General features: G+C 47.5%; 1 long non-coding RNA gene across 1 annotated transcript in view; it reads right to left on the bottom strand.

Moving 5' to 3' along the window:
• Positions 1–25,524, bottom strand: part of LOC143373404 (uncharacterized) — a 91,195-nt gene that overhangs the window by 55,592 nt on the left and 10,079 nt on the right. Inside the window, exons 2-3 of the long non-coding RNA XR_013086459.1 lie at positions 23,315–23,459; positions 2,586–2,641 (exon numbers count right to left, since the gene is read on the bottom strand). This is a non-coding gene — a long non-coding RNA (uncharacterized LOC143373404). The remainder of the gene's footprint in view (positions 1–2,585; positions 2,642–23,314; positions 23,460–25,524) is intronic.

The following is a 25,524-nucleotide window of genomic DNA, read 5'->3' as shown; positions in this document are numbered from 1 at the left end:
GGACCAGTTCGCCCACCTCGTTGCAAAGTAAACACTGCCCAAAGTAGATCGTTTTATGAAACAGCCTGTGCACCCTTCGCGTACGTAGCCCGTGCAACCTGGCCGAGTGTTTGTGCGCGTGCATCGGTATATAGTTATAGGTAACCTGGTCTGGTAATTGCCGGTACGAGCAGAGGTCCAGATGCTCCCCAATCAGTGGTGGTCCTCTACCTCTGCCTTCGCCTCCTCCTCCTCAGCTATCTGCGCTCTCCTCTTACGCTCTCTCACGCATATACATGCGTGAGCGTGCAGGAACGGAGGTCGGTGATCGTGTTGAGAACGGCCGGTTAGTTCCTGACCATACGCATGGCAGCACCGTTTAATTGGCACTGGACACAATGGATTATGGAACGGTGCCGCCCCTGGCCGACGTCTACCGTCGGTGGTGGCCACCACTTCATGTCAAAACCATTTCGCTTGTTTTACGTACGAAAGTGCCACCGTGCCCTGACAACGCTCTCTGTCCCTCACTCAAACCCCCCGCCCACCCCCGGTGTCTTCCGCCCCTCCTAGCAACTCTCTCCTACTCTTTCATCAATACTCCGACTCTATTCACTCTCCCATCGCGTTATCTCCCTGCCCATTCGTTACTTTCTCCCTTCGCTCCCTCCCTGCTGCCCGATTGCTCCGTTTTCCTACTTTACACCGTGTCCAGCGACGAGAACGGACTTTCCCGCCGCGGAGAGTGTGGCCTCTGAACGAAGGGTGGCGGTGAAAGCCACGTTTACCAAACACCGCGGCAGGATGTCGTGAATCTGGATGATTACAGGGGAGGGGGTTGGAAGTTCCCGCAAACGTCGGGATATCTGAATGGCTTTTCTACTTTCCCAGTTGACGCTTTCGTTGCTTCGAGTGCGTCGAATCAGACGATTCGATTCCGTTAGTAAGTCCTATATTCGCCGCTAAATACTTCTGTTCGCGGAATTTCGCCGGCAGGAAAACAATAAGGGACGGCGCAAAGGGGGTGAGGAGTTGCAGTTCGAAATTCCGACTAATAAAACGCGCGATTCCCAGCGTCGGTATCCTGTCTCGTCACGCGGCAATAACAAACAGTTGTCAAAAGGGAAGGTACCGGCGAATTGATGCCAACGAGTTTGCCCCGGGAACTACATTTTCGATATCAATCACGTACGAACACGCGGCAGCGCGGTGCGCCGGGAAATTTTATTTGAAACCCGGCTTCGTTTGTACGACCCACGCAACGCGGAATATTTTTTAAAAAGCGTCGTCCCCTCTTTTTTTATCTCCCTTCATTTCTCGTGGCTCGCTCGTGGCGCCTGGATGCAATCGGATTCGTCGACGCAGCGAGCAGGGAAACTGCTTTGGAAATCCACCGTTCCCCTGTACACAGTGTCGATGTTTCGCGTTGAAATTTTTATTCTGCCACTCGGAAATATCGCAAAAAAAAGAGCTTGAACTTTGGAGCTTCGCCATTCTTCCCAAAATAACTTCGAACGCAACTGGCACTTAAACAGGACTTAATTTCTTATTAAAAACTCCTCAAAATTCCACGTAATTAAGACACCGAATGTGTGGAGGAAAAGTACGAAGAATACCAGTGGAATTAGTGACATTTCTCCACGTCCAAGCGTGTCCGGGCGCGAAATCGAAGAGACTGGTTCCGAGGGGTTCGCCGACGCGATCTCGGTGGACTTCTCCAGCATCGAAAAGCAGTAAGCGTCTTAAATTTATCGCCGGGCTATTCCGACGCCGCGACGCGACGCGTCGAGGCGGTCGAGGATAAAGGAATAGCAGTAGCAGCAGCAGCCGAGGCTACCCCGTGGAGGAAGGGTGGGAAGAGGGTTTCCGCCGTCGGTGGGACGAGGAAATAATAAAAATAGACAGTTACGGTTAAAGCACGGTAGACTGACCCTCGACAATCGTCGTTAGCTATATTTTCAGAGTCTCATTACGCGATTCCTGAGTCGCGCTGTTCCCTTATTTCCCGCGGCCCACCCCCGCCTGCCCTACCACGCTGTCTTTCGGCTTTTAACGCGGGTCCTCGCCTATAAAACTTGAACCTCTTCCTGTTCCTGCCTCGTTACCGGACGCGAGCACGAATTCCCGTGGGAGATACGGGATAAGACGCGACGCAGCAGCGCAGAAAAACCGTGGAAAAAGCGTCGAAACGATCGAATCGTTCGGGGACACATATCGTCGAGGATCGTCCCGCAGTTTGCACTTCCCCGACGTCGAAGGGTGGAGGAAAGAATTTAGAAGCAACGTTTCTTGGCTGGGTACGTCGGGAGAGATTCGTGGGAGTGCTGTTCGTACAGGGAGCCTCGACGAATGGACAGATAATATCGGCGGTTAATTATAAACGTTACCACGTGTGCGAGGACGAGTCGAAGCAGAGACACGCATCGAGTAATTTATTACACGCCGTGACAATTATGCCCAGCGTTATTCCACCCGGAACATCTCCCGTTTCCGGATATTATTTCCCGCCTGAGGCCCGCGAGGCGCGATATCGCGGGCTGCAATAATTAGGGGGCTCGTGTCGCACGCGTGCAGAAGCTTATACATAGTTGAAACAAGTGACTCACCAGTGCTGTTGCCAGAGATCGTTGAAATTCCTGTCAGCGACGCGCTCTACTGTGACCTGAAGGAAACAGAAATTTCGAATTAACAATTGAAGGAACATTCAGCTGTTCGATGGAACGAAAACGCTTGGGAGATTGAACTCGAAATTAGTGGGACTGTGGCCTTAGCGCGCCACGGTATTAATCGCGACAGGGTCAATTCGAAACCCTTCATCGTCGACGAAAGTCGATAGAAAATACAGAAGTGGAAATATATCGCCTGCGAGGCGATGTCGACCAGGGTAAAACGGGGAACCGAGTATGTATTTGGGAGTCTGGATGCAGCGTCCAGGCCGAGACAAGGCATAATTTAACGCGCCCATTGGCCAAGGGTGGACGGTACATAACTCGACCTCCCCCGCACCGTTCCACTCGTTTCATTCGGGCGACTTGGCGCCCTCCTCACTTATTCCTCTTCACCCTATTCGACCCACCCCTGTCTTCCTCCTACGCCCTCATCCCCCCCGGCCCTCCTCTCGCAATATCGTACGGTCAGGCTGCGCCGGACAATGCGTCGCATTCAATTCTATACCCGAACCGTATAGAATCCTAGGCTGCTCGGGTTGTATGACCAACGGAGAAAGAGAGACGCGGAGGACAGGGTGAGAGGGTACGCGGACAAAAAGAAAAAACGCGCACGAAAGTGTGCTGGGAAGAGACAGACAGCGGAAGGGGCGAGGGGAGAAGAAAAGGGAAACAAGGTGAGAGATGGTCGAAAACAGAGGAAAAAGACGAAGATGGTAAGGTCGGAGGAAGAGTCGATGGAAAGAGGGAGACAGAGAGGGAAAACGGGAGGGCCTTCTACAGGGCACTCATGTGTCATTTAACTGAAATACCTCCGATGCGCTGAATTGATTTACAGTCGGACGCTTGTGCACGTTCCAGAGGGAAAGAGAGAATGGGAGAAAGAATGGGGGAGAGAGAGAGAGAGAAGGGGCGTACGTGTGCGTGGGGGTTGTACAGGAGAGGGTGGCCCCAGTCGGTGCCGATCCGCGAAATAGCTGGAGTGAGTGAGTCGTCGTCCTGCCCGGCCGAAGAATTGTGGGCATCGCGTGACGAAATTTATTTATTGCCCAACGAGGCGGCGGGTCGCGGGACCCTGGGACACAGGGTCAGGATAAATATGGAACAGGATCTTGGCGGGATCATTAATCGACGGGGTTAAGAACGGAGGATGACGAATCGTTCCCCAGGGATGATTAAAAATCACTTCGCCTGGGAGGCAAGTAATGAGAACCATTAAACAGTAGTTAAAGGCGCAGTCGCTTAAAGGATTGTTTAGCCTCCGATGGGAGTGAACCTGCCAGGATCTTCTCAAGCGTCTGCTTTATGATTTTTTAAGGGGTCGTGCTCAGTCAGGAGGCCGAAAAAAGGGTGGTCTTTGGAAATTTTTTACTCAAAATCTATAACATATTTCTCAAAAAATCTTTTTTCCTTTTAAGGATTGCATGTAGTAGGGGAGGCCGGGGCTAAAAGTTCCGATTTCGATAAACCATAAAAATGACTGGAAAATAATGTAGTTATTCTCTTCACTATTGACTAATTTCTTGTTAAATTTATTATATCTTCTGATTTTAAGCTTGTGTTTAATATATTGTAATAGGTTTCCCATAGAAAGTAATTTATTTGTGGCTGATCGAAGCGGAACTTCTTACCCCTGTATGGGGCAAGTTGTTATCGCATTGGGGTAAGTTGTTACTATGATATAAGAGTTGCCTTTTAATGAAATATTTCATTTTCTAATGAAATAAAGCAAAATTTTATTAATAATGGTTATTTACGAAGGTTCGGACCAACAAAAATGTATTATCTTTAAAAGAAAACCAAAACGATATAATAACCATAAACATTATCTTTGGTATAAAAACTATAATCTACTAATCAGTCTTACATTCAACTGTATGTAGGTACCTACTTATTGAGATTTGTACTTGTAGCCTACTGTGGACTCTTGTCCACATTGTAGTATTTTAATAAATCTCGATAGAATCATGTGGCAGATATTGAATTCTCTACCGACAGTTTTTATTTATCTTTATGCATAACTTCGATCGAAGTCGTGTCCCCTTGCGCCTTTTAACATTTTAATGATTTGACGGTGGGAAATGATTGTCCATCGTTTGCCCACGTTTGCCCATAAAAATTTTTTTTTTGCCCACCCTCCAAAACAAAGTTATGAACAAAATAAAAAATTTGTCTTCATAACCCATCATGAATGCATTTCAATTTTAATAATAGAAGGATACGAATGTACCCGACCTGGCCACGTTTGCCCACTCTTAGATTTCATTTGCCCACCCTCCAGAATTTAAATAAAAAATAAAAACCGCGAAAAAATGGGTATAAATGAAGCGATCGCGTTAAAGTTCGATTATTCTCGAAAATATTATCAAAATCGTTCTTTCAACGGTGCAATTCTTTAGTTTAGATGTAGAAGAGATTTGCCCATCCATTAATTTCGTATGCCCACCCTTCAGAATCGAATTATTAATGAAGATAGCCAAGAAGGGCGGTACCCGTTAAAGCGATCGCGTTAAAGTTCGATTTTTCAGGAAAATATTATCAAAATCGTTCTTTCAACGATGCATATCGTTTGTCCAGATGTAGAAGAGATTTGCCCATCCATTAATTTCGTATGCCCACCCTCCAGAATCGAATTATTAATAAAGATAGCCAAGAAGTGCGGTACCCGTTGAACCGAATACCTTTCCGTTCGTTTTTTCCCGAATGAATTATCAAAATCAATTGTACTCACCGTAAAGGTTGAAGGTGTTTGGTGACATGTTATCCAAAAAATGTTGCACACACTTCTTTCTCACTTTATTGGAACGACACTTAAATTTGTATCGCTCATCGAACACTTCACACTTTTCACACATCTGCAGCATGTGCAGAATAACACCAGAGTGGTTTTCTAGTCATTTTTCACTAATTACCGCAATGATATCGCACAACGGAAAATAATATAATCTCACAGTTACTTCACGAACCGTAAATGAATGCACGGTCTCGCAAGAGTTGCGTCCGAACTCTGTAGACCGACCGACTTTCGTGCGTCGTTGGAAGGAATTCGAGGGTATCGCAGACATCTGTTTACGTTTCGACACGTTCGATGACGACACGCAGTGTTGATACCCTAAAGGGTAGCAGCGCCGAGTGCCACTGCCGAAACGTAAACAGATGTCTGCGATACACTCGAATTCTTTCCAACGACGCACTTCTTGGCTATCTTTATTAATAATTCGATTCTGGAGGGTGGGCATACGAAATTAATGCATGGGCAAATCTCTTTTACATCTAAACTAATGAACTGCATCGTTGAAAGAACGATTTCGATAATATTTTCCAGAAAAATCGAACTTTAACGCGATCGCTTCAACGGGTACCGCACTTCTTGGCTATCTTTATTAATAATTCGATTCTGGAGGGTGGGCATACTAAATTAATGCATGGGCAAATCTCTTCTACATCTAAACTAACGGACTGCATCGTTGAAAGACCGATTTTGATAATATTTTCTAGAAAAATCGAACTTTAACGCGATCGCTTCACCTGTACCCTTCTTTTCGAGGTTTTTATTTTTTATTTAAATTCTGGAGGGTGGGCAAATGAAATCTGAGAGTGGGCAAACGTGGCTAGGTCGGGTACATTCGTATCCTTCTATTAAAAAATTGAAATACATTCATGATGGGTGATGAAGACAAATTTTTTATTTTGTTCATAACTTTTTTTGGAGGGTGGGCAAGAAAAAAATTTTTTATGGGCAAACGTGGGCAAACGAAGGACAATCATTTCCCACCGACAATTCATTAAAATGTTTTCATGGGGGTGCTGATGAAAATTTTTTTTTGCCATAATTTTTTTTTGAAGGGTGGGCAAACGAAATTTTTTTATGGGAAAACATGGGCATACGATGAACAAACGAATGCCGTTGAGTTTTTTTAAAAAATCGAATTTGGGGGTGCTATCTTCACAGACCTATTTGTGGCGGGGCAAGTTTTTACGGTAACAACTAGCCCCTACCGACACATGTAGCAATTTCAAAGACTATTCTGCTTATACATGTATTCAAACGATAAACACTATTACACCATGTTCTTAAATGTCATTTGATCCATAAGAACGATTCAATCTATAATATCGACGTTAAATAATTGAAATAGACCAAAAAGTAATGATAGAAAATTTTTTACTTATCTGGTACGCGACTAATAGGTCCTTGCTTACAACCACACAATTCGCTGTCGCGGACGCTATTAAAGTGGGCGACAGAGTGGCGTGATCAACTCACACGGAAAAAATAATTTAAAGTACAACGCTCTTTTTATTTTGAAGATAGAGCCGTCGGAACAACTTACCCCCGGAACATTTAGCCCCGGTCTCCCCTACCGTGCATCGTATTTTTTTTATTTAAAAATATTTATCAATAACTGAGTTATTGTCTATCACTCGAAGGTTCTCGAAATAAAAAGACTTCTTGCGGTGACCACTGCTGCTCGAAAGTTGATCATCTAAAATAAAAAATTCAAAAGAATTTACTTATTATATTATATTATCTAGTATTTGAACGAAGGATTTTTTTATCCGCTGCTTAGTTTTCTTTTAATTGACGAAAATCAGGCAAGATTTCTGATAAAAATTGAAACTTTTACTTTAAACATCAGCCATTTTTTCCCAAATCAATATTTCGAAAAAACCTTCGTTCAAATACTAGACAATACAATATAATAAGTAAATTCTTTTGAATTTTTTATTTTAGATGATCGATATTCGAGCAGCAGTGGTCACCGCAGAAGCCTCTTTTTTTAGAGAACCTTCGAGTGATAGACAATAACTCAGTTATTGATAAATATTTTTAAACAAAAAAAATACGATGCACGGTACTAGATGCAATCCTTAAAAGGAAAAAAGATTTTTTGAGAAATGTGTTATAGCTTTTGAGTAAAAAATTTCCAAATACCACCCTTTTTTTCGGCCTCCTGACTGAGCATGACCCCTTAACTAACAAGGGTTGGTCGATCAGTCTGGGGATTATAACCCTTTCAAGGCTTTCTAATTAATGGTCTTCAAATTAGAAAGGAAATAGAAGAATCTTGATATTACAGCTTACCCTGAATACGCTATGAACACCTTCGAATTTTCGTTTGCAAATAGAGAAGCTAGGGAAATTAGTTTGCAAACTGAGAAAACACCTCGCTCATTCCGACGTCTATTCTCCGACTGCATTGTCAACGGTCCTTACGACCAATCCCCCACGGAATCGGGTATAATTTGCGTCCTCAAACTACTGGCCATCCGAAGCAGCAGTATCCGCTTAAAACGCGGGAACATTACCACTGGCGCAATTACCAGACGCGAGTCATGTGCGACTGGGACTGAATCCAGCGCAATAATGTCAGAATCGAATGTCCGTGTAATCTCTATAGTCGACTGCTCTCGCCCCGTACAATGTGTACACTCGCAGAAACACGTGTGTGCACAGTGTAAGAGGACCGAGACCACAAAGCAGCAATTTCCGCGGCTCGGACGAGAATAATCGTCCGAAGTGACCGCGATCGATCGTGCGTAGCCTGACGGCGATCGCGTGCAAAGTCGGCTGGTCTCGATCTCAAAGGATCCATCCTGATGCCGTTCATCTCCTCCTTTCCCACTAATTGCAATAATTTCGCGCACCATAATAATTTAGATGCTCCAGATCGAAGGGGATTGAAAGGATGATCGTAGAAACCGTTGAAGGCGAAAGTGGACGAGGAGAGGAGGCGTAAGGATATCGAGCAGCGATGCCCTACCTCCGCAGTAAAGATAAGTGCACTTTATGGGGTACTTCGAACTGCAATTCAACTTTCAAATTTTACGCCCGGGATTTCTATTGTAAATGAGTTTCTATGGGAGGCCGATTAGATATTGCGATAGAGGCTTCCATGTCTCGAGGCTCGGAGCCTTAAACGAAAGATATCCCGCGATGGAGGCTGAGGCGCAATCGACGAATGAAAGATTCCTGGGGATACGGTAAATTAGAGGCGTATCTCGATGGTCATTTGCGCCTCGCAAACGCCCGCGACAAAAGGGCAGAGTGGATAGGTTGCAACGGCAGCCACGGCGGTAATAATCATCGCGCGGACCGATCGATCGCAGCATAGATTGGGAATTGCGTGCACCGTTGCTGAGCTTGCATCCCAGACAGGCAATCCAACGTTTCCTCCTTTATTCGCCTTTCCTTCTTTATTTATCGGCCGACGGTCCAAGCGTTTCCGAGAGTGGCATTCATCGACGCTTCATTACGCCATGGGCCGCCCGCGGCCGAGATTGACGCGCGTGCAGTCATCGACGGAACACGCTGCAATCCCGCGGAACGCGCGTCGACCCGCGATCGAAACTGTTCCGCGTGAAATGCCAACACTTCGAGCAGCCAAGAATCGCGATAATTGCGGGCTGAAGCGTTCTACGCGGACGCGACTCTGATCGAAATGTGAATGCGCGGATGATAGAGAGTCATAGTCGTCATAGGGGAACGGTGTCACGTAATTGCGTCTGACGTCTTGCCCGCTGACGGACAATCGAGTCCATTATTACGCGATCAGCCGAGTAACGTGAGCAAGAATGGCGGGGTCGAAGAGGGTAGTCTTTGTGCAAGCATTAACCCTTCGTGGTTGGTCTGACTCGAGAAACATCTGAGGTACAAGGAGGTCGAAACGAAGTGTGTTCCCATCTTGCGTCAGTAATTAACTTCTGATAACGAGCGTACTTCGCGCGGATCACTTTGTACAAATAGAAAATGGACACCAAGACGCGGGACATCATTTAGTAACATACATGTGGAAATGTTTCCACGCTAATTAAGGGCCGCTGCCGAGAATATTTAAACGCCTAAGTTCACTTCCTCGTACCTCGAATCGTAATCAAATTCTTCCACAACTATGCCTCGATAGACGTGCACCCATTACTCGTCACTAAGTCGCCTATAATTGGATCTCTTAAAATGCATCTCATGTATCGGGATAACCGGTTGTGCGAATGACCGCGTTAAACGTCGTATCCTATGGAGTACTCAAGCGTACGGTATCTTTACGATGGTAGATTAGTTCAATGATCGAGCGAACCGGAATCAATATGCAAAGTTGGAACGTAGAAGTGATATCTCTGCGGTAGTCTACTTTTCAATAACGGAATATTAAGGACGATTAAGTAGATGCACAAGTGACTATAGGTAGCACAGTAAGCCGACTGTGTTTAATCAGACCTATACCTATAAGTAGCTGCATTTGTAATCGCGCTAAACCTTGGTCGATATCGTCCATTATAAATAAGTATTATACTCGCGACGTAAGGCATGAAACACAGGGTCGACTTCTGTAATCGCATTGCTGACATACCTAGCGCTTAAACCACCCCTGCCGTCTCTCCCGTTTCGAAGACTTTTCTCGTCAACGAATTTCCAACCTCGCCCCCCTAACGTGTGCCTCGTTTCGGTTACGAGCAACAGCGTCTATCGGAGCAATTCCGCGGAAACTTTGAAACAGCCTCGCGATGAAGGTAATTGCATTCGTCGGTGCACGGTTCACCAAGCCAAACGGTTGCTCCCGCTCCCATGTACACGGGGCACGTGAAAGCTTTTTTAATCGAATCGATGCAACCGATTCACCTTTTGCATACCTGAGAACCCCGTGATAAAACGGGCGCGGAGCCGTGACGCGGTCGAACGTATTGAGAAATCACGCGGAAACGATACTCCCCCGCGGTGTTCTCTATCCAGCATGGTGAGCGAGAGAATCCCAGCCTCCAGGGAGAGCGCAGGGCAAGGCTCCTTTTCAACGATTTACCTCGCCGTGAACGCGTTCCACCGAGTCACCGAGCCCATAAATATAAAAGCGCGGGCGAGCAGAGCAAAGTGCTACATTTCGTACTTAACTCCCACACCCCCACCGCCATCGGCGTTGATCGATCTAACCGGATGACGTGTTCGCCGGCTCCTCGGGCTGGGAGCACCATCCATTAGAGTACCGTGTTTAATCAGAACTCTAAAGTTTCGCGCCGGCACTCCCGGTCAGCATAATTGGTCGCTCGTCGGGCCGCGAGTATTTGCGTGCCGCTTTTGACTAAACTCGTGGAAATAAAAAGAGAGGGAACGGGGGCAGACAGAAAGGTGGAAGAGGCGGAGGAGGAACGCGAAGGCAAGTAAGACGCGTAGGGGCAAGGATTGTATCGCCCTCGCTGAAAAAGAATAGAGAGAGAGAGGCTCAAGGGGTTGCGCCCAGAGTAAACATGTCAAGCACAGTGCCGCCCATTAATTAGAACCCCCTGCTCTCCCCCTTATCCTCCTGGCTCTTCACGAGTGAAAGAAAGAGGCCGAGGGACCGACGGATCGAGCGCGACGGGGGAGAGGGAAAAAAGAGGAACAGTGTGTAAGCTACGCGTCGCGAAACTTCGCCAATGTATCGCGCAGAAATCTATCGGGGACCAGGCATTCGCGACGAATCAAACGGCACCGCGTCATCCCTGCTTTCGAGGCTTTCAAAGCGTTTAATTAATCACGCGGGCCTCCTTTCGGGGAGGGAAAGCGCACGTGGTGGTTGGATTTCACTTCTGCGCTGGGGGTGAGTTTGGTGCAAAGTATCGGAGGAAGATCAGCACCATTTCTTCTCTACTAAATCATCTTTGATGGTGGGTGGTAGAAGAATTACGACTTTCCCTAGAGACAAGAGCGCATATAGCTGCTCCTAATATGTTTCGGAAACAACGAGAGCGCATAAAGAGCAACGCTATTCCTGTTTTGCCCTAAAAACTTGTTCAGCGCCGTGAATAGCAGTGGAAGTAATAAAGCCTGTTGGAAACAGGAGAGATCGCCGCACATTGGGACGGATCGACACTTCAGTAGGCATTCACTTCATTTTTTATATATGTCATCATTTAGCGATTACTAGCTTTAGATTACAGAATTTAGATACTGATTACAAGAAAAATACTAACTAAAACTATTCCAACGTAAAGGCTGATCATTTTCTAGAAGGGGAAATCTAAAAATTTTTTAAGAATTTTTTTTAGCATATTTAACAGGGGAAGGCCAGAATGCCTAAAATAAAGATTTCAAAAACTACTGCGAGTTATACGCGAAAAAAGAACAGCCGAAAAATGACAAATCAAGATGTTCTAAATAATTTATTAATAAGCCCCGATCCATACAAATATATGGAAATCAACATCAAGAGTCAAATAGTTAAAACGAGCGACGAGAGAAAAAAAAATTATTGTATTTATTATATAATATATACTTGTATTATATAATATATACTTGTAATATATAATATATATTACCTGTAATCTTAGATTATAATCTATAAATGTCGAAATATGTAAAAAACGAAGTGAATGCCTACTTAAGTGTCGATCTGTCCCACTGTGCGCCGGCGTGCACGTTCGACTTGGCTGTTACACATCGAGCCGAAAGAATCCATAGAATCGAGAGGGCTGCGCACGGCGAATATAAAAGGGTGAAGCGCGGTCGCGTTGCCGGGCCGGGACGACAAAGAGTTTAATTATTTGTAGGAGGCTGTCAGAAGGTTTGAGGGACGTGGAGAATTCGGACCCTCCGCTTCCCACGCCTCACCTGTCCGATAGATCCTTATCTCTGTTCGACAGGGCAGGGTGCAGTGAACGCGACTGCGGCGCAGGAATTAATCATTGTTCAGCGTCCACGACAAAATGTTGTCGAAACAATGGGCAGAGGGCAATAATAATAAAAAAAAAGAAATGCGAGGGAAAAGAGACGGAGGAAGAGAAGTGTACGCGCGTGTACGTGTATACGCTGGGGCGCGAGCGCACAGTTGCGTACTCGCAATCAAAGGACCCGTGGTGCGGGCACAACGGCTGAAAAGGCAACAAAACGAGAGGTCGATAAGTCGTGACTGGTGAAGAAAGGCGCGGGTGCGGGGGGGGCAGGACGACAATATTAGTCGTTCATTATTCCTCGAGCACGTAATTACAGAGCCACCGAATGGCCACTCGTGAAGGCACGCGACCCACGCGACATATGGCGTATCGACGCGCGCGTACGACATTCATCCGTACACGTGAACCCGCCGGATCCTTCGATCTGCTCACGGTTTCCGATCCTGGCCGAAGAGCTGTCCTCGACGCCACCACCCCTACTCCTCCGTAACCAGGGACGCGTTAATACAACTCCCAGATACTATGATTAAATGGAATTCACCCACTGCACCTCGCCTCCCTTAAAAGCCCTGTGTCACCTCTGCCCCTGTAGTAATCACTGGCACCGAAGTGTACCAGTAAATGCCTCCACGAGAAAGAACACCCGCCGTTCCTCGGCCGCGCGGAAAGGTATTACCAGGGACGACAAAGCCGCGTGAGTTTTTACGAGACCCGAAAGTACGGCTGGCAGAGGCTGGGAGAACGTCAAATTAGAATTAGAGGGTAATCGAGGGGGTGGGTGAGCCGCGGGCGGAGCAGTTTAGGAATGATACCGCCGGGTCGTCGACGCGGCTTAATGCCCGGGATGCAAAGCAGGCGAAGCGATAAAGTCGTTCGCACCGTGACGAGGACGAAGGCGATACGGCTGGATAAGGCGAAGACGCGAGCCACGGGAGATGAGATAGGGGGTGGTGGCGGGCGGGCGTCGGTCCGGGTTTGTTTTCAGTTTAACAGCCCCCCGGCGCGGAATAAATTCCTTGGAAGGAAACCCTTTGGACCCTGCAGCGTCACGCGACGCGCACAGCGGTAGGAAGGGAATCGTCCTCGGTGTCTTCATTACTTTAATGGAGTACGAGTGTCGGCTTGGTGTCGGCCGGAAGGAGGAGAGGAGAGGGGGGAGGGTCACGAACGGGGTGGAAGCAAGAAACACTCGCCTCCAAGGATGTTATGAAATCGGCAGGATAATAACCCCGGTAGCTAAGATGGGGGTGGCTGGGCAGAGTGCTAATAGTCGAACAGCGACATTCGGAGAGCGCTTCGAGCTGTTGCTTTTCTTCGCCGAGGCCTGCGACTTAATCCACGTCCTTGCCCGGGGCCGGAACGATAATGTAAGCCGATGAAATGAAACACCCCGGGGGACGAGCTCCGTCGAACGGGGTATCGAGTTATATTTTGCGCGTCTCGTACAGTTCTCGACGTCGCTGCTTTGTTGATAGACGTTGGATCTCTTTCGAGAGCACTTAATGAACTTCTGTTTGAAGTTAATTCTTCGGAAATTTTAGCGACGAGGGATATCTGAGAACTCGACGAGTATATTCGAGATCGTTTTCATACGAGGTATAAATGGTGACATCAGCCTTTCCGTGGAACGCGACGAAAAGACGAGGAGGGGTGAAAAAAGGGCCGCGCGAGGGTACTGAAGTGAGCCCCGATGCAATATAGAAACGGAAATACATGAGCTTCCGGTCGATAGTTCGCGCTCCCTGGAATACCAGCGGGGATATCTGTCGGTGACATATTGCTGGCATCGTCGTTACGCCAGAAAGTGGAGTGAACCGTTCCTCTCTCGTTCTCTGTTCATTCTTCTGCGCGTCCACGTCCCACCCCGCGGCCTGCCATTTCACTGACAACCTCTTCTGCGAAAATCGTCTCCATTCGGATTCAAATGAGGCCTCGTTCACACCATGCCACGCGTCATATACCCCTCAGGCACTTGGAGTGGTTCGACGCGTCGAAATCGTCGGAAGAAAGGGGGTTGGAATAGCGATTCCTTCACTGATATCCCGACGCGCTTTATAGTTATCTGCCCCGACGACCGTCCCCGCCGAGATTACGCCCCGGACCTTTTTATTAAACGCTCTCGCGACTAACGGCAAAGAGAAGTCAATTCTTTAATCCCTCTTTCTCCACTCCGACCTGCAAAACCGCTTAAGTTTCCTGTATTATGCGGCGCTTCCTATGGAATAAATTACAGAAAAACTTTACCATTAATAGGACTTGTCACTTCGGGGTCATTCCACGCGAAGTCGGACAGTTTTCGGAGTAACATTTCGGATTTTGGTGCAATATGGATAAATATTTTGTCGTATTTTTGAGCGTAAATAAGTAATTATAAATAAGTAATTCCATAACCGGTCATGTATTATATAAGATGCTCAAAAATACTACAAAATATTTATCCTTTAACATAATCCCATCACATCCCATCCTCTCCCGATGGAAGAATACTCACCACCTTCTCGTGGTTTCCATTGAACAATGGCAACTTAAATGTTTCAAACAATAAGTGCCATCGACATAGAGTGAGTTTCCAGTAACTATTAACGGTATTAAACCTTGCAGCGGTCCTCATTAAAACCCTATATAAAAGTGACAGATATAGCCGCTTGGCCGCTGCGAGTAATATTTGTTTTTATTAAGTGAAATAATTTTTAGTAGGTACTCTTATATCTGCACTGTAAGCACCCAAAAGGTCATTTTTTATCAGTTTATTAGTTCAACAGTTATAATTTTTGGAAAAATAGTAAACACTATATTTCAAACAGCTGTAACATCCACAATTTTTGACATTTCGAAAAATCGTTCGAGATATGTTTATATACCCCTAAAAACTACAACATATCCAAGTTGCAGCAAAATCCGAAATGTTACTCCGAAAAGTGTCCGACTTCGCGTGGAATGACCCTTCGACGAGAGTGACTTCCCGAATGCAGGAATGTCCACGATTCTTTGTGTCCCTGCAATGCCTCCACACCGCGACTCTATTAATCCCTCCTTTACGACGTCACATTACGCGGAAAATGACCGAATCAGCCTGAAAGCTCTAGACGCGGTGCCGCGCGGAGCGAAATAACAAGCACATTACGAACGAGCGAACATAAAACCGCGGCTAAAGTAGAACCGGTACGAAGCACAGCCCGGCAGCAATAATTAACGAAGGTGTTTTATTAAACGTGTCATCGGGCATTCCGTAGCGCGACGAAGAGGCTCGCAACGAGACGCACTCTGATTCCCAGGTTAATTAAGAGCATCGTAAAATGTTTTTAAACCCGTCGCGCTGGGAGAGTCCGAGCAATTATTGTCTCTTCTACTTCGCCGACTGGCCAGCCCGCGTCTCCCGTTCCTTTGCCGAGAGGCCGGCTTCGTATTTCCTAATGAATATCTAACGCGATGGGCACCTCTCACGAGGCCATAAAGCTCGCGACTCTATTACCGGGGTGAAAAAGCCTGGACCGCGACGCGTGTCGGCTTCGATTTCCATCGGCGAAGATCCATCCGTGCGACTCGAGAGACGACGGCGCCTGAATGATTTAGTTAATTTCCGGTAAACCGAGCGCTCCCGTTGTCGGCGAAGCTGGGTGGCTGAGGGGCCGTAGCTTTCCGCGAGGACACCGCCGCGAAGAAGAGACGGACGAGCGCGGTGAGCATCGCGGAACGCCTAGGCGGAGGCGAGGTGGAACGATGGCGAGACGACGGAAAGGGAGAAACACGGGCGGAACACGGGACAAGAGTAGAGAAGGCACAGCCAGTTAGCACGGTAACGGATCAGACCTAAGTACGTACTTAGTAGACCCCAAGCGCAGCCGGAGGCGTCTTAATCACGTAATTGCTCGCGAAATCCCGCGCCAGTGTATCCAGCCGCCCGCTCCACCCTCCGCCCAAGGAAACCCAAACCCCGACGAACCCCTTTCTCCAAAGCCAGGGCACGCATCCACCAGACGCAGACAGAGAGATAGTCGACCGAACTACAAAGTGAACGCAAACCGCTCCAGGCTCGATATCTTCTTACTTATTCATCCGTCGTTTCGCCTTGGCAATCGAAAATTACCCGGTCGCCCGGCTGAAACGACACGGAAGCCACGGGGCCCCTCCTTGTCCTCCTTAGAGGGAGACCGTTTTCTTGGCGCTCTGTGAGAGCCTTTTCGAGCCACGAATCTAATTCTAAGGACTGTCTAGGGAGAGGGGCTCGATGCCTGTTTGCAGATCGTAGGCCAGCGCGCTGGGGGTGAATTAAGGAGTCAGCTTGCAAACGACTGTGGGTGTTCTGTATGAACGCGTGATTGTTTGAATGGATAGGGCACGGTGAATGCGAGCGATCGTCGCGTTAAAGATACAATTTTTCATCTAGAAGGGGGCAAATTGCCTCGCGCTAATTTCGTGCACATCAACACCCTCGAATAGCCACGATCACCCTGACGTTTCTGCAGGACCGCCATCCATTACCTCACACTCGTTTAATAGAAATTTGTCTCGCAGCGGGTGCTTTTATGCCTGCTCGATGGAACGATATATCCGGGGGTAGTTTTGGGAAATTATAGTTACGACAGCAGCCGTGGCGGAGCATTGTTTTTCCGTTCCCTCGGCAGGGATGGTGAAGAAGCGGTTCTGCTCAATATTCAGTAATTCGTCGGTCAGCCGGAGCACGACCCACCCCTTGGGGTCGTTCGCTGACCCACGATCGCATAAAATATGTCCGAGACGAATCGGATGCCGGCAGAGGCATCGAGTTCCGATGGCCGTCAGGAGATCGAGGTTAACTTCTTCCGGTTTTCCAAGACGCACAGCAATATCTCACGTTAATGACGCTATTACCTAGCTGTAACGTTATAGACGTCTGGGCCCGTGATATGATTCCTAAGCGCGACGCACAAAGGGTCGATATAATGATAGAATAATGTCATACCAGCGACGGCAATTTACATGATCGCTACCCCTGGCTTGTTATTTCCTATAAGTTAGCCTGGGGAATTCTTCATGAGCTGTTCTACAGATTAAACGGTGGACTTCTCGGTGACTGAGCCGTCTTACAAATTAAGTGGCAGACTTTTCGATGAGTTGGCCGTCCTATAGATTGAACGTGGGACTTCGCGATGAGTTAGCTTTGCTGTGCGCTAGCCTACAGTTTGAATATTTCATACCAGTCTGCAGACTTCTCTAGATAGTTTGCGGGCTGCCGAACAGCTACCGCAAACACCCTATATAAAACTCATACGCAGCACATAGACGCCGCAAACCAGCTGCCTCGAATAAAACCGCCCCCAAGTGAATCGAGCTTTTTATAAAACGTAACGAACGACCATCGGAGAAACGAACACCGACAACACGCCTATCGCCAGATCATCAAGATCCGCGCGAGCCTGAGATCCTGCACGCGACGGCAGCCGGAGAACGGTTCAAATATCCACCTTTAATACGCAATAAACTCCAAGGGAAACTGCCGACGGCACGGGGCAAAAATAGTACACACCACGCGGTGCTGCAACCGTCGCCATCGCTCTCGGAGGGAAATAATATTCGGGGGGGTGTGCCGCTGCCGATATTCGTCGTCCCGAAAACGGCGCGGCCTTACGTCCCAATGGCTCTAACGTTATTTCCGGCCAAGATTTGCCTGAAATTTGCTTCCGTGCCCGTACCAGAAGCCCATAAATATGTAATACCTCCCATGTCGTACGGTTCGCCCACCCTCTTCTCTTTCTATCCGCGTCCCGCCGCCGACGCACGGTGACTCTTGCAACCCCTTACGTGTTTTTGCGGGGTTCTGTAGTAGCTGGCGGCAATATAAGGGGAAACACGGTAAATCATTTGTCCCGAAAGAAAACACAATGCAATATCCCCGGTCGTCCCAGTCGAGACGCCACCGCCTGTGTCTCTCTCCTTTCGCCTACCCCTTCCTCCCTCTCTCTCTCTCTCTCTCTCCCTCCCTTGGTTCCTCTCATTTCTTTCATTTCTCGGGTTTCTTCTTTCCTTTCCCGCGCAATCACTCGCTGCCTCTGTCCTTTTCGGGGGAATCGCGCGAGCCATAAGTCAACCTCTTGTATCGCCCCGAAAATACTTTAAAGTGCCACACGCTCTTATAAGCCTAAACGCGGCGAGGGAGACAGTTCCACTCCTCCGCTGTTAGAGAGAGAAAAGAGAAGCTAGGCATGTTTTATCGCCGCAGTTAAACGGCCGACAAGAATGACACGCGGCCAGCCTTTCGACGACGATTTCGGACGACGAGGTGTCGTTAAAATCACCAGAAACACCCCCCGTTCCCCGAACGGGATAACGCTTTGCTTGATTTATGCCTCTACTCGCGGGGATCGAAGCGAGAGCGGACGCTGCAATTTGCCTGCGAAATGGTGGCGCGGAGGTGCCTAAACGCCCGACGCGCCACCCTGCTCCGGTATAAATTGATAACGAAGGGCGACGGCGTGCAGGGGGAAGGCCATTTCCAATAAAAATCACGTTGTTTGCGGTTCGTCTCGCGAGGATATCGGATTATTTCGCTCTCCTTTCGCTCCGGAACGATGGAGAGCCTCGTGTATACTTTGGAATTAAGCGATTCTCGCCGGACGTCGTGGGCTTCGCTCGATATTATTTGTCTGGCCCGAGCACGGAAAAGGGCAAACAACCTCGAGTGTCGATAGTACCAGGACGAAATTGTGCCCCGGACAAGGGGGTTGCATTAGGAGCCCTCGTAAGTTTGGCCAGCCGGCAGGAAGCTCGACATATTTCTCCCTCGGTTATCGGCCGCGGGGGTGGAAGCGGGAGGGAAAGGAGGCGGCGGAAAAAAGACGGAAGAGGACGGGAAAACGGTAAACCGCGATCCAGAAAGCATTTCTCGACGTAACCTAAAATAATGCCCGACAGAATCGAACAAAAGCATGAAATATGGACTGCGCGGAGAACCGCGTCACCAGTCCCTTACCGCCGGGCCAATGTAACTTATGATACGCTTCCTCTCCACATATGTAGAGAGGAAAACACTGTAACACGCTCGCGACCACGCTGCCATTGTAATTTAACGGATGCTCCGGTCCGCGACCTCTCCTCCCTCAACTTTTTCCCAATGCAACGGGCGACAGTGTTCCCTTTCCGCGGGAGTTTAAGAAGAACCTAGCTTAAGCTCGCAGCAACAGCCAGAAGAAACATGATAAATCCTCGGAGCTCCGGTAGGAGGGGGCCGATTCGACGATTCGTCGCGAGCAAGGTGCTCTCAGCTTCTCGATTTTTCCGCCGACTGAAGCGGCAAACACGGAAAAGCGCGGTGTAATGAGGTTAGCAAGAAAAGCTTTCCGCTGGACCCTTTGTCGAGTGGACATCACCGCGGCGGGAAAGCTACAAGAAGCTAGTAACTCTGGAGATTGGAGACGCGAGGATTCGAGCGAGCACTGATAGGAAACCATGATTAAATAAAGAATTAATTAAACGTCCTAGACACTTCGACGTAACCATTCCAATTTCTATTCCCGAAATTCCACCCCAGTGCCCTAAAATCAACAGTGTCCCGAGCAATAAATAGCGCCGGAGGAAAGAAGAATAAAGGACGAAACCCCAAAGCGTCGACAGGTCCTGTTATCGAAGCAGCCCTCGTCCATGCGGGTAAGATTTAGTGCGGTACCCGGAGCGGTGGACACGGTCTCGTTTCCCTGGTAATTCGCAATTGATTCGCCGTTAAATTCATGGCGATCTCATAAGGAATTCATCGGTTACCGCCTCGCCGAGAGCTCGTCGGCCATGAATACTTGGCCTGTGGCCTCGCAGTTGCTCTCTCTCTCTCTGATATAATTCCATACACGGATCGATTCGCGCGGAAAGGCCAAGAGCACGCGTTGTCCAGGATGGGGCTGCTCATCCCCTCGATCCTCCTTTCTAGCTTGCTCTCCGCATAGGCGTAAATTATAATGCTGGGGGCTTAGAGACCTCCACTCTGACAAATTACAGGTTTGTTCTGCAGCCACCGGGACTCGCGCCGGAGATAGATTTCATCGCTCCATCACCGTCGTCCTAACCGGACTCGAGCTGGGTATGCATATTAATTCAATTTCGGGGCCCTCCACGCATCGTTCGGGAAACTCTGCCTCCCCCCCTCAGGGGCTGCCACCGCGCTTTTAACTCGCGTTATTTTTCTTCCCTTTTTTCGCTATTTACCCCGCGTTTCGGGTTATTCCGCGTTCGAAACTTTTAGATTAATTACGGGGTTCGGCTCGGCGCGTTGCATTAATCTTGTCGCGTGCGAGGTAATCGACGTTGATGGGTAGCCCCGTCCCCGTACCCGCGGTTTTGAACAAATTGGGACTAGTAATTATTATCGGACGACGGTACGCAGCGTGCTTTTAACCGCTCCGCGATCGTATTTGATTTTAATTCAATTGAAAGTTTGCCTAGCTTATCAATATTCTGCGGGCTTTGATTTCGAACCGGACCAATATTGTACATGCCAACAGCTTTCGCGGGATTAATAGAAAATATTTACTTTTATAATACGTGTCTGACTTGTCAGTAGCGTGAACGCTAATACGAAGCTACCCTGCACGCAGGCAACCCGCGTGACTCCCACGTATTGCTTCAATCATACATGAAACCATCCTCTAATTACATTAACCCTGCTGTTCTATTCCTGACGCTCTCTGAAAACCTCGCTTATCTAAAAATCCTTCAACTTCCATCTATCAAGCTCCTCCCCCGCAATCAAAAGAAGAAAAACCCACGGAAACCAGATCTGAATAAGGAACTAGCGGAATTTCGCAAAGTCAAGCTGCATATCGCCCGACGTCGACATTAAACGGCGGGAGTACCGTCGAAATAGTGGGTGGACGTGGCCATTGTCAGCCGTAATGGAACAAGCCTCGAGTGCCTCCCTCTTAATCAGGATCGTTACGTGGCGTCTCTCGCGAGAGCTGCTTTATTCGAGTGCATATCGCCGGGATATTCATCCTCGAGCCGAAGGAGCACCCTTCTCCACGGCTTGGTAAGACGATGCCGTTTCCGCTTCTCGTTTCCACGCTGGCCGCGGAATTAATTGCAACGACCGTGTCTTAATTGATAACGTAGCGCATTAAGATCTCGCGTAATGTCTCCCCCGAAGTCGGGGCGAGTAAGACGAACAGAGAGGGAGGGCTTGATCCTCCAGTCTCCGGGCAGTCCAGACTAACGGGCGGACCGTGAAAGGGGGAGGTGAAATAATGCCCGACCAAAGGAGAGGCGTATTTGCATTAGCTATTCGTTTGACCCTAAAAACTGTCTGAAACTGCACCGATGGCTGCTCGTAAAGCCCGACGATATCGCGGCTCGGAATCGTGCTCGAAATCTGAAACTCGACAGCTTCGGGTGCTGGCCATGGCGGACTCACGCGATCGCCCAGATCTGCCAGCAAGATTAGGGTAAGCAGACCAGTAGATGGACGGAGCCCCAGTAAATGGACGAATCGTAGGTTAATCGTTAATATTGAGAACACTAGATTTGTTGTCTATATTATTTCTTCTTTTACTTTGTAGAAAAACCGTTTGTTGTTTTATAAAACATTAACAGTTTTATTGAATTTTTGTTTGTACGCGAGAAAGTATTTGTACGTAGGTAGTTTGCGAAGAAATTACAGGTGATGACTGCGGATGTTTATGCAAATATACATTTTTATAGAAAAGGACTAAACAAGTGAAACTTTGATAGAAATATGTTTCGTCATTAGAGGGTTTTTAAAATATATTTTTTACTAGCATACCCCGTCCCGACTTCGCCCGAGTTATTAGCGTGACTGATTCATGTTTAGATCTACATAATATCAAATAAAGTCCCCGGTAGGCGTCTGTATGTTTGATCCCGCTAATCTCGAGAACCACTGGACGGACTGCGATGCAGCCCCCACCACCCCATAGAGCATTCTCGAATTTACGGCGATAGGCTTTTAACCAAGATCTTATAAGAGTTTCTTGTAAACAACATTAGTCGTGTTTCCTCCTGACGTCAACACGAAAAGATTTTGTTCTGATGTGACACACGAAAGGCCCACGTAAATTTGCCCATGAGAAAAACATTCTAATGGGTAATCACGTTAAAATAAAATGAGAAAGTATATATATGGATGGATAAGTTTTTAAATCTCTACACAGTATAAAATAAATTAATGAGAAAATACGTTTTTTTAATGATAAAATAAAATGAATAAATATATGTATCTATAGATGGATACGTTTATTTAATGATTAATGATAAGGATAATGATAGAAAACCGAAATAAGTAAGAAGCTCCTTAAAGCACGATCAAGATGTAAGTGCGAGATACGGGTCCATACGCGCAATATGTAGAATCTACTGTAGATCTCTCTCTGCGCGAAAGAGATGCGCGTGACGGTTGCCCACACAGTAGTGGGGATGCTGAGTCACATCGTTAGCACTTCTATGAGCGCTGCGATTCACACAAATCTTGTTTCACTAAAATCGTCATTGCTCGGCTTCTTTTTCTCATAGGTTAATAGCGGGTGTATAAAAGCAGACGCGTATTCGAATGCAACGTTGTGTCAAAATTTCAAAGCAATCGGTGAAGAACTTCCGGAGATTTAAGATTTTGGACAAACGATCATTTACATTTTTATTTATATAGATTTTAAAAAATGTTATGTTAATTTATTTCTAGCATATACAGAACTTACTTAGCTCAAGTATAGTAGCGATCAAGCTATAGTGTATTCGATTTTCTTACAATAGGGAGGTGGTAATGATCGTAATAAATATACTTGCATAAACTTCCGCAGTCTAGTGATGATTTTCGCGAAAGCATGTTTGGCGGCCTCACTTGCGATGAGTTAGCTAAGATGTAAGTCGATCTCGAGTTTCCCTAACGAAATTAGTATTGGCTGCGAGCTACGAACTATGCAGCGCGTTCCCCGAACGCGGTCGTTCGATCGCGACCAGAAATCACGAGGGTTCAAAGTTCAGGCGAACTGTGGCGAGCAGTAAATCGCGCGTCGCATAAAAACTTGCTTGCGAAAGACTCTTGGACGACTTACCCCCGTGGAATCGATCGTTCGTGGAACGGCGAGGGCCCCTCGTCCCGCTGGGTCAATCCTTTCGGTGATCGCGTGTCTTCGGTCGTAGACATGACGAATACGCCACGGCTGGTCGCACAATGTATCGGATTTTACGAGCGGCCACCTAGAAAAAGGAGGAGCGGAGAAAGTAACGGAGGACGGCAGACCGAGGAAACGTCCCGCCGACGAGGACGGCCCGGCAGATTTTATTACGTTATTTTGTTAATGCACTCGGCGAACCACGCGCCCCGAGCGACGAGAAAATATTACGTCCCCGCGGTCCGAAAACGAGCCGTTAAAGCAGCTTTCATGCGTCGCTCCTTCGACTTTGCGGAATTTAACCTAAGCGCCTTTCGTTTCCCCTTATCCTGGGAAAACCCTTTAAATACTGGAATTGCATGGGCCGGGCGGGGGAGTTAATAAACGGAGAACGTCGCGACAGGGGGCAATATCAGGCGACACTGATAAGAAGAAAGTATCGTGCCAAAGCTCGGTATAAATAGGAAGCGACCAGTAGGCGAACGAAGTCGTAAGCAGTTGCCTCACGTACGCAATTTTTGCCCGCGAGCAGTTTGCACGGCGGATCCTTGCTCGAATATCACGAGCACGGGCGATTTAGCGCCGCGAACACGAGTTTCTCGCGGTGCATGTTTTGTCAGGGGTGGTTGTTGCCGGAAAGGTTAATTTTAGTCGCCGCCAACGGGGCTTTTCCCGCGAACCCTGCCCTCTCCCCAGCCGAAACTTCGGTCAACCACGACGCCGCCTCGCTCGCGTTGGCTTCCGAACGTGTTGCGCAACGAAGAATTTGCATAGCGGAAACTTTCACTCGAATTTCATTAGCCCTTCCGGAGATGTAAGCCCGTTCCTATTCCAATGGTATCGCTCGTGAATATTTACTGTAATATGCATTAAACAACCCTTGATCCTGAAGGAACACTCGCGAAAAGTGGCGATTTTAAATGTCAAACAATTGATTAATATTAAGAATTTAGGAAAGGAGACTCGTGACGGTGAAGACTGTGAATTCCACGATCGCCTCCGTGAGTATTTCGTTTTACTAGAGCTGAGGCATGAAGGGAAGCTCAAGTTTAATGCCAGAAGCCTCAATGGGTGGCCATTAAAGTTGCATATTTGGAAGGAACGCGGTCCATTTCAGGCGAAAACTGGTACTCCCGATTCGTTTACGCCGGGGGCTTTACAGCCGGCGTTTAGAGCCGACTTAAGTACAGTCTTGTCGTCTCAAGGGCCGCCTCATTTCACGAACAGTCACGGAGGCGAGCGCGTGTCTGTCAATGAATACACCTCGAGGTATTTTAACGGCGGCAATAATTTTCGTCGCGCCATAAATCAGCGTGCAGCCCCGACGTGTGAAGGGCGCACCCTTCGCGACTTCCTTCTTTTTTTCTTCCCTCTCGCCTACTGCGAAGATCTTTTGAAACGAGAGTGGCTGGCAAACCAGTTCCTCGTACGCACGACAAACGTTCAAGCCCATAGTTCATGCCTCGGCGTCGATACGCGGGCAGATTGAACCGAGTCGAATGAATTTACGTCGAAGAAATCACCATCGTGATTTTCTGCATCGGTAGGACGCCCCTCGCCATGCCAATTACTCGCGCAAATTCGCTAACACTTAATTGGAGAAACGTGCTGCCACTATCGCAAAACACGAACGTGAAAGGAAATTAAAATTAATTAGTTATTGGAAGATAACGTGATCTAGCTTTGTGATAAATGAAAGTGCCCGCAATAGAGTAAGCAACACTGCATCTAACAGTGAACTAAATTAATAACACCACACGGCACCAGTCGGTGTTCTCGGAAGTTCTGGAATTTTGAAAACATTTAGTGACGTCCGCGTGAGCGATGGCAAGCTGGACGAATTTACGACCGTAAACAAACCCTCTTAGTCCGCACAGTGAAATAATAATCCGACTGTTTTACAGCGCGATGAAATTCAATAATATAGAAAAATTAAACGACATATTTTGCTACGATTTCTCTTGAATACTTAAATCAATAAATTTATAATCTGATACTAACGAATGAATTGTTATTGAATATAACATCAAAATTTTTTCGGAATTACCACAATGAGCTGTTTAACACTGAATACGTTGATTCCATTTTAACGAGCAATTCGTGGGAATATTCCCTCGAAGTGAAACACGCGTTCCTCTGTGCTTGCTGCT

Source organism: Andrena cerasifolii, chromosome 9 (genome assembly GCF_050908995.1).
Source record: "Andrena cerasifolii isolate SP2316 chromosome 9, iyAndCera1_principal, whole genome shotgun sequence".
In the NCBI taxonomy this organism is placed as follows: Eukaryota; Metazoa; Arthropoda; class Insecta; order Hymenoptera; family Andrenidae; genus Andrena; species Andrena cerasifolii.
The sequence above is the reverse complement of the archived record's forward strand: the minus strand, read 5'-3'. Positions and strand labels throughout refer to the sequence as shown.